At 44.9% G+C, this 7,013-nt stretch overlaps 1 long non-coding RNA gene across 1 annotated transcript; it reads right to left on the bottom strand.

Moving 5' to 3' along the window:
- Positions 1-4,569: 4,569 nt before the first annotated feature.
- Positions 4,570-6,785, bottom strand: LOC123990331. Its single transcript, XR_006830630.1, has 4 exons — positions 6,661-6,785; positions 6,260-6,383; positions 5,604-5,682; positions 4,570-5,470 (listed from the first exon to the last, which is right to left on the bottom strand). It is a non-coding gene; the product is annotated as an uncharacterized LOC123990331 (long non-coding RNA).
- Positions 6,786-7,013: the final 228 nt, after the last annotated feature.

Here is a 7,013-nt window from a genome sequence, read left to right as displayed (position 1 = left end):
ATCATTAGTCATTTAGGTCAACATTGGATCATTCAGAGATCCTCACTGAACTTCTGGAGAGAGTTTGCTGCACTGAAAGTAAAGGGGCTGAATAATTTTGCACGCCCAATTTTTCAGTTTTTGAACTGTTCAAAAAGTTTGAAATATCCAATAAATGTTGTTCCACTTCATGATTGTGTCCCACTTGTTGTTGATTCTTCACAAAAAAATACAGTTTTATATCTTTATGTTTGAAGCCTGAAATGTGGCAAAAGGTCGCAAAGTTCAAGGGGGCCGAATACTTTCGCAAGGCACTGTAGGTCCTGGATGGGAGGAAGCTTGGCCCCAGTGATGTACTGGGCCATTTGCACTACCCTCTGTAGCGCCTTACGGTCAGATTCCGAGCAGTTGCCATACCAGGCGGTGATGCAACCGGTCGGGATGCTCTTGATCGTGCAGCTGTAGAACCTTTTGAGGATCTGGGGGCCCTTTTGAGGATCTGGGGCCCACTCAGCAAACTGGATGTAGTGTATCACAGTGTCATCTGTTTTGTTACCCCATATACTAGCCACCACTGCGACCTGTATGCTCTCGTTGGCTGGCCCTCACTACATATTTGTCGCCAAACCCACTGGCTCCAGGTAATCTATAAGTATTTGTTAGGTGAAGCCCCACCTTATCTCAGCTCACAGGTCACCATAGCAATGCCCACCCGTAGCACCGCTCCAGCAGGTATATTTCACTGGTCACCCCCAAAGCCAACACTTCCTTTGGCCACCTTTCCTTCCAGTTCTCTGCTGCCAATGACTGGAACGAATTGAAAAAATCTCTGAAGCTGGAGTCTTATATCTCCCTCTCTAACTTTAAGCATCAGGGCAGCTTACCGATCACTGTACCTGTGAACAGCCAATCTGTAAATAGCATACTCAACTACCTCATCCCAATATTGTTATTTATCCTATTGCTCTTTTGCACCCCAGTATCTCTACTTGCACATCATCATCTATCACTCCAATGTTAATGCTAAATTGTAATTATTTCACCTCTATGGCCTATTTATTGCCTACCTCCCTACTCTTCTACATTTGCACACACTGTACAGTTGTGGCCCAAAAAGTTTTGAGAACAAATATTAATTTTCACAGAGTCTACTGCCTCAGTTTAAATTATGGCAATTTGCATATACTCCAGAATGTTATGAAGAGTGATCAGATGAATTGCAATTAATTGCAAAGTCCCTCTTTGCCATGCACATGAACTGAATCCCCCAAAAACACTGCATTTCTGCAGAAGGCTTCAGGGCGCCCAAGAAAGTCCAGCCAGTTGATTCAGCTGCGGGATCGGGGCACCGCCAGTACAGAGCTTGCTCAGGAATGGCAGCAGGCAGATGTGAGTGCATCTGCACGCACAGTGAGGCGAAGCCTTTTGGAGGATGGTCTGGTGTCAAGAAGGGCAGCAAAGAAACCACTTCTCTCCAGGAAAAACATCAGGGACAGACTGATATTCTGCAAAAGGTACAGGGATTGGACTACTGAGGACTGGGGTAAAGTCATTTTCTCTGATGAATCCCCTTTCCGATTGTTTGTGGCATCCAGAAAAAAGCTTGTCCAGAGAAGACAAGGTGAGCGCTACCATCAGTCCTGTGTCATGCCAACGGTAAAGCATCCTGAGACCATTCATGTGTGGGGTTGCTTCTCAGCCTAGGGAGTGGGCTCACTCACAATTTTGCCTAAGAACACAGCCATGAATAAAGAATGGTACCAACACATCCTCCGAGAGCAACTTCTCCCAACCATCCAGGAACAGTTTGGTGACGAAAAATACCTTTTCCAGCATGACGGAGAACGCTGCCATGAGGCAAAAGTGATAAGTGGCTCGGGGAACAAAACATTGATATTTTGGGTCCATGGCCAGGAATCTCCCCAGACCTTAATCCCATTGAGAACTCACAAATTCTGACAAACTCCAAGCATTGATTATGCAAGAATGGGCTGCCATCAGTCAGGATGTGGCCCAGAAGTTAAGTGACAGCCTGCCAGGGCGGATTGCAGAGGTCTTGAAAAAGAAGGGTCTGACAAAAATATTGAAAGACACTGAAGCAGCAAACTTGTGGAAATTAATATTTGTGTCATTATAAAAACGTTTGGCCACGACTGTAGTTCTACTGTACATAGATTTTTCTATTGTGTTATTGACTGCACGTTTGTTTATGTGTAACTATGTGTTGTTGTTTTTGTCACACTGCTTTGCTTTATCTTGTCCAGGTCGCAATTGTAAATCAAATGTTCTCAACTGGCCTACCTGGTTAAATAAAGGTTAAATAAAAATATATATAAAATGCCAAATCTTTTCAGTCTCCTGAGGGGGACAAGGTTTTGTCGTGCCCTCTTCACGACTGTCTTGGTATGTTTGGACCATGATAGAAAGACAGGCAGGTGAAGGGGAGAGAGAGAGAGAGAGAGAGAGAGAGAGAGAGAGAGAGAGAGAGAGAGAGAGAGAGAGAGAGAGAGAGAGAGAGAGAGAGAGAGAGAGAGAGAGAGAGAGAGAGAGAGAGAGAGAGAGAGAGAGAGAGAGAGAGAGAGAGAGAGAGAGAGAGAGAGAGAGAGAGAGAGAGAGAGAGAGAGACAGAGAGAGACAGAGAGACAGAGAGACAGAGTGAAGGAGAGAGAGAGAGAGAGAGAGAGAGAGAGAGAGAGAGAGAGAGAGAGAGAGAGAGAGAGAGAGAGAGAGAAGAGAGAGAGAGAGAGAGGTAACTTCCACAAAGCTGAGAACGACCTGAATGACAAGGCAAGAAGGGCCTTCTATGCCATCAAAAGGAACATAACATCTGACATGCCAATTAGGATCTGGCTAAAAATACTTGAATCAGTTATAGAACCCATTGCCCTTCATCGTTGTGAGGTCTGTGGTCTTCTCACCATCCTAGAATTCACAAAATGGGACCATCACCATTTTGTGAAACACAAAACACCAAATAATGCACGCAGAACAGAATTAGGCCGATACCTGCTAATTATCTAAATCCTGGTCCTGGGGCTCTGTTCACAAACACAAACAGAGCCCCAGGACAGCAACACAATTAGACCCAGCCAAATCATGAGAAATCAAAAAGAGAATTACTTGGAAAAAATTAACAAAAATACATAGCAAACTAGAATGCTATTTGGCCCTAAACAGAGAGTACACAGTGGCAGAATACCTGACCACGGTCACTGACTCAAAATTAAGGAAAGCTTTGACCATGTACAGACTCAGTGAGCATAGCCTTGCTATTGAGAAAGGTTGCCGAAGGCAGACATGGTTCTCGAGAAGACATGCTATGTGCTCACTGCCCACAAAATGAGGTGGAAACTGAGCTGCACTTTATAACATTCTGAAATGTAAAAAGATGTTTCCCATGCCAATAAAGCCCCTTGAATTGAATTGAATTGAATTGAGAGAGAGGAGAGAGAGAAGGAGAGAGAGAGGAGAAAGAGTGAAATAGTGAAAGATTGTGTGTGTGTGTGTGTGTGTGTGTGTGTGTGTGTGTGTGTGTGTGTGTGTGTGTGTGTGTGTGTGTGTGTGTGTGTGTGTGTGTGTGTGTGTGTGTGTGTGTGTGTGTGAGTGAGTGAGTGAGTGAGTGAGTGAGTGAGTGAGTGAGTGAGTGAGTGAGTGAGTGAGTGAGTGAGTGAGTGCGTGCGTGCACGTGTATTGCATAACCATGCAGAAGCGAAATTAACACCTCTATGTTCTACAGACTACTTGTGGTAACCACTAATCAGACAGGCAGTGAGGGGGAAGATGGAGACAGAGAGAGAGAGAGACAGACAGACAGAGAGAGAGGGAGAGAGACACAGACAGAGAGAGAGGGAGAGAGAGAGAGAGAGAGAGAGAGAGACAGAGAGAAAGGGAGAGAGAGGGAGGGAGAGAGACACAGAGAGAGAGACAGACAGAGAGCGAGAGAGAGAGACAGACAGACAGACAGACAGACAGACAGACAGACAGACAGACAGACAGACAGAGGGAGGGAGGGAGAGAGACAGACAGAGAGAGAGGGAGAGAGAGAGAGACAGACAGACAGAGAGAGAGACAGACAGACAGACAGACAGACAGACAGACAGACAGACAGACAGACAGACAGACAGACAGACAGACAGACAGACAGACAGACAGACAGACAGACAGACAGACAGACAGACAGACAGGGAGGGAGGGAGGGAGGGAGGGAGGGGGAGGGAGGGAGGGAGAGAGAGAGAGAGAGAGAGAGAGAGAGAGAGAGAGAGAGAGAGAGAGAGAGAGAGAGAGAGAGAGAAAGAGAGAGAGAGACATAAGACATCACTTTACAACATATGTTTTTTTTATCATGCCATGTGCCATTATTGTAAATCTGATGGTGACCATTGCAGACTTGGTCATTAATAGTTTGCGGTCAGGAAGCGAATAAACTTGGCTTCCTTCCTGCTGGCTCTCTCTCTCCCTAAGAAAGAGGAAGGAGCCACGTCTAACACACACACAGTGAGCGTCCGGTTGTCATGCTTTTATTACTCATTCCAGTACCTTCCATGTTAGCCAGTTCACAGTCACACTGAGAGAAGAGGAGAGGGGCCAGAGGAAGACTGGGTCATGTGACTGACTGACTGACATGGGAACAATATGCTATTATGATCATGACCATTTCAGTCAATAGTATTTTATTTGTTTATCTGTTGTCCAAATAAATACAGGTTCACTGAAACAGCTGCATCTGTGAGTTTAGGGGGTAGCTAGCAGTAGGGGTTAAGGACAAGGACAAGGAGTAGCGACTAGTGGAAAGGAATATGGTCAGGGACTGAGGGAATGGCTTTGTTGGTAGAACGGATGGGCAGTGTCATCACCATGACCACAACCCAGTGACACGATTGAGTGTCACAACCTTTAACCTTTATGCAGCCATTACAGGGTCTCGTTACTATGGAGATACTCAGATAGGTCTCCCATTCTTTATTTTGCATCACTGTAAAGCACTTTGAGAATGAAAGACTTTATACAAACAAAGTTATGTTATTATCACAGCATAAAAAAAGGACAGAGGAAATAAATAAATACAAATGCCTTTAAAACACCTTAATGAATTGAGTACAATAAATTAATGCCGGGATGAGGTTGAAATAAATAAATAAATACATAAATAATCTGATAAAGAGAGCTTGAAATACTTAAATCACACAAATCATAATCTTCATTTTCACTGTCTTCTTATTATCTTAGTTCTGTAGTTCCTGGTTGAGATAGATCTTAGTTCTGTAGTTCCTGGTTGAGAGAGATCTTAGTTCTGTAGTTCCTGCTTGAGAGAGATCTTAGTTCTGTAGTTCCTGCTTGAGAGAGATCTTAGTTCTGTAGTTCCTGCTTGAGAGAGATCTTAGTTCTGTAGTTCCTGGTTGAGAGAGGCTGCTGAACCTGCTGCTGACGATGATGATGATCTAGGATCATGGTCTGATGGTTATTTAATCAGTGGGTCACACTGTATTCCTCTCTGTGTGTGAAGAGAGAGAGAGAGAGAGAGAGAGAGAGAGAGAGAGGGGATTTAGGATTGAGCTTGTTTGTTCTGAAGGTTGTAGGGATTTGGGTTCATGGTGTAGTATGCAGTGTGTAAGGGGTTGACTGACCTGTTCCAGTGAGGCTAGCTCAGCAGAGAGCCATCTGGCTTTGGGGTTGATGCACTTCCACTGCTCCCCACTGGCGAAACTGTGGAAGTACAGACAGACATACACAGACACACACAGAGACAGAGAGACACACACACACAGGGAGAGAGAGAGAGAGACAGAGAGAGAGAGAGAGAGAGAGACACAGAGAGAGAAGAGAGGAGAGAGACAGAGAGAATGAGAGAGAGACAGACACAGAGACAGACAAACAGAGAGAGGAATACAGAGTGACAGGGACAGAAAGAGGGGAGGGAGAGTGGACGAGAGAGACAGGGACAGAAAGAGGGGAGGGAGAGAGGTTGAGAGAGACAGGGACAGAAAGAGAGGAGGGCGAGAGGATGAGAGAGACAGGGACAGAAAGAGAGGAGGGCGAGAGGATGAGATAGGACGAGAGAGAGATATAATTAAAGATATGAATACAACCTCTTAAATTTCCAGGATACAAATTATATAATTACGTTCCACCCCCCCCCCCCCAACCAACCCTCAGATATAAATCGACCTGCGGCTGAATCTAGTTGCCTACCCATGGTCTAATGTATTAACTTGGTAAATGTGAGTATTTGCCTGCTCCTCTGCATCTGTGCAAATATGTGTGTGTGTGTGTGTGTTCTTACATGTATGCTTTGAGGTTACATTTCCCACGAGGCATCTGAATAAGACACAGTGTGATTGGTTCTGCTGGACGTTTTTTGGATGTCTTCAAACAGCAATTTAGAGGCCTCATTCCCTGGGAACGCACTGCATCACACACACACACACTTTAAACATGCTGTACTTGACGCTATCAGCACACAAGCAAACATTAAATAGGCAGTACACACCAGCAACACACACTGCAACATAAGTGTAACATGCGCACAAAATCCGGAATCCAACACACACCATACTCACACGCACAGCAATACACTTCCAATATACCACAACTACACACTAACACAGCGATACACACACTGATGCTATATACCATAAATACACACACACACAACCAAAAATATACAACCACACCCACACTTACCTTCCAATGTAGAGGAGAGGATGGCCATGGTCAGCGCCAGTAGACACAGTACACGGCTAACAGAGAAAAACACACGCATCTTCAAATGGTAGCTATGTCGCTAACGCTAGCTGCTAAACACTAGCTGCTGTTCTGATGTAGAGACAGGGAGTTAGGGTCCTCTTATAAGGCATTGGAAAACAGGAACTAATGAGGCCAAATTTGGAAACACGCTGTCACTCTGAGTCAATGACACACATGCACACAGGCACTCGCGTTGCACAGTGTTATCGGATGGCAGAGATGGATAATCTCTAATGATGATTATTGCTTCATGTCTGCTTCAAGTAAGGCCCACACTCTTCAGGAGAAGT

This window comes from Oncorhynchus gorbuscha, linkage group LG12, assembly GCF_021184085.1.
Source record: "Oncorhynchus gorbuscha isolate QuinsamMale2020 ecotype Even-year linkage group LG12, OgorEven_v1.0, whole genome shotgun sequence".
Taxonomy (NCBI): Eukaryota; Metazoa; Chordata; class Actinopteri; order Salmoniformes; family Salmonidae; genus Oncorhynchus; species Oncorhynchus gorbuscha.
The sequence above is the reverse complement of the archived record's forward strand: the minus strand, read 5'-3'. Positions and strand labels throughout refer to the sequence as shown.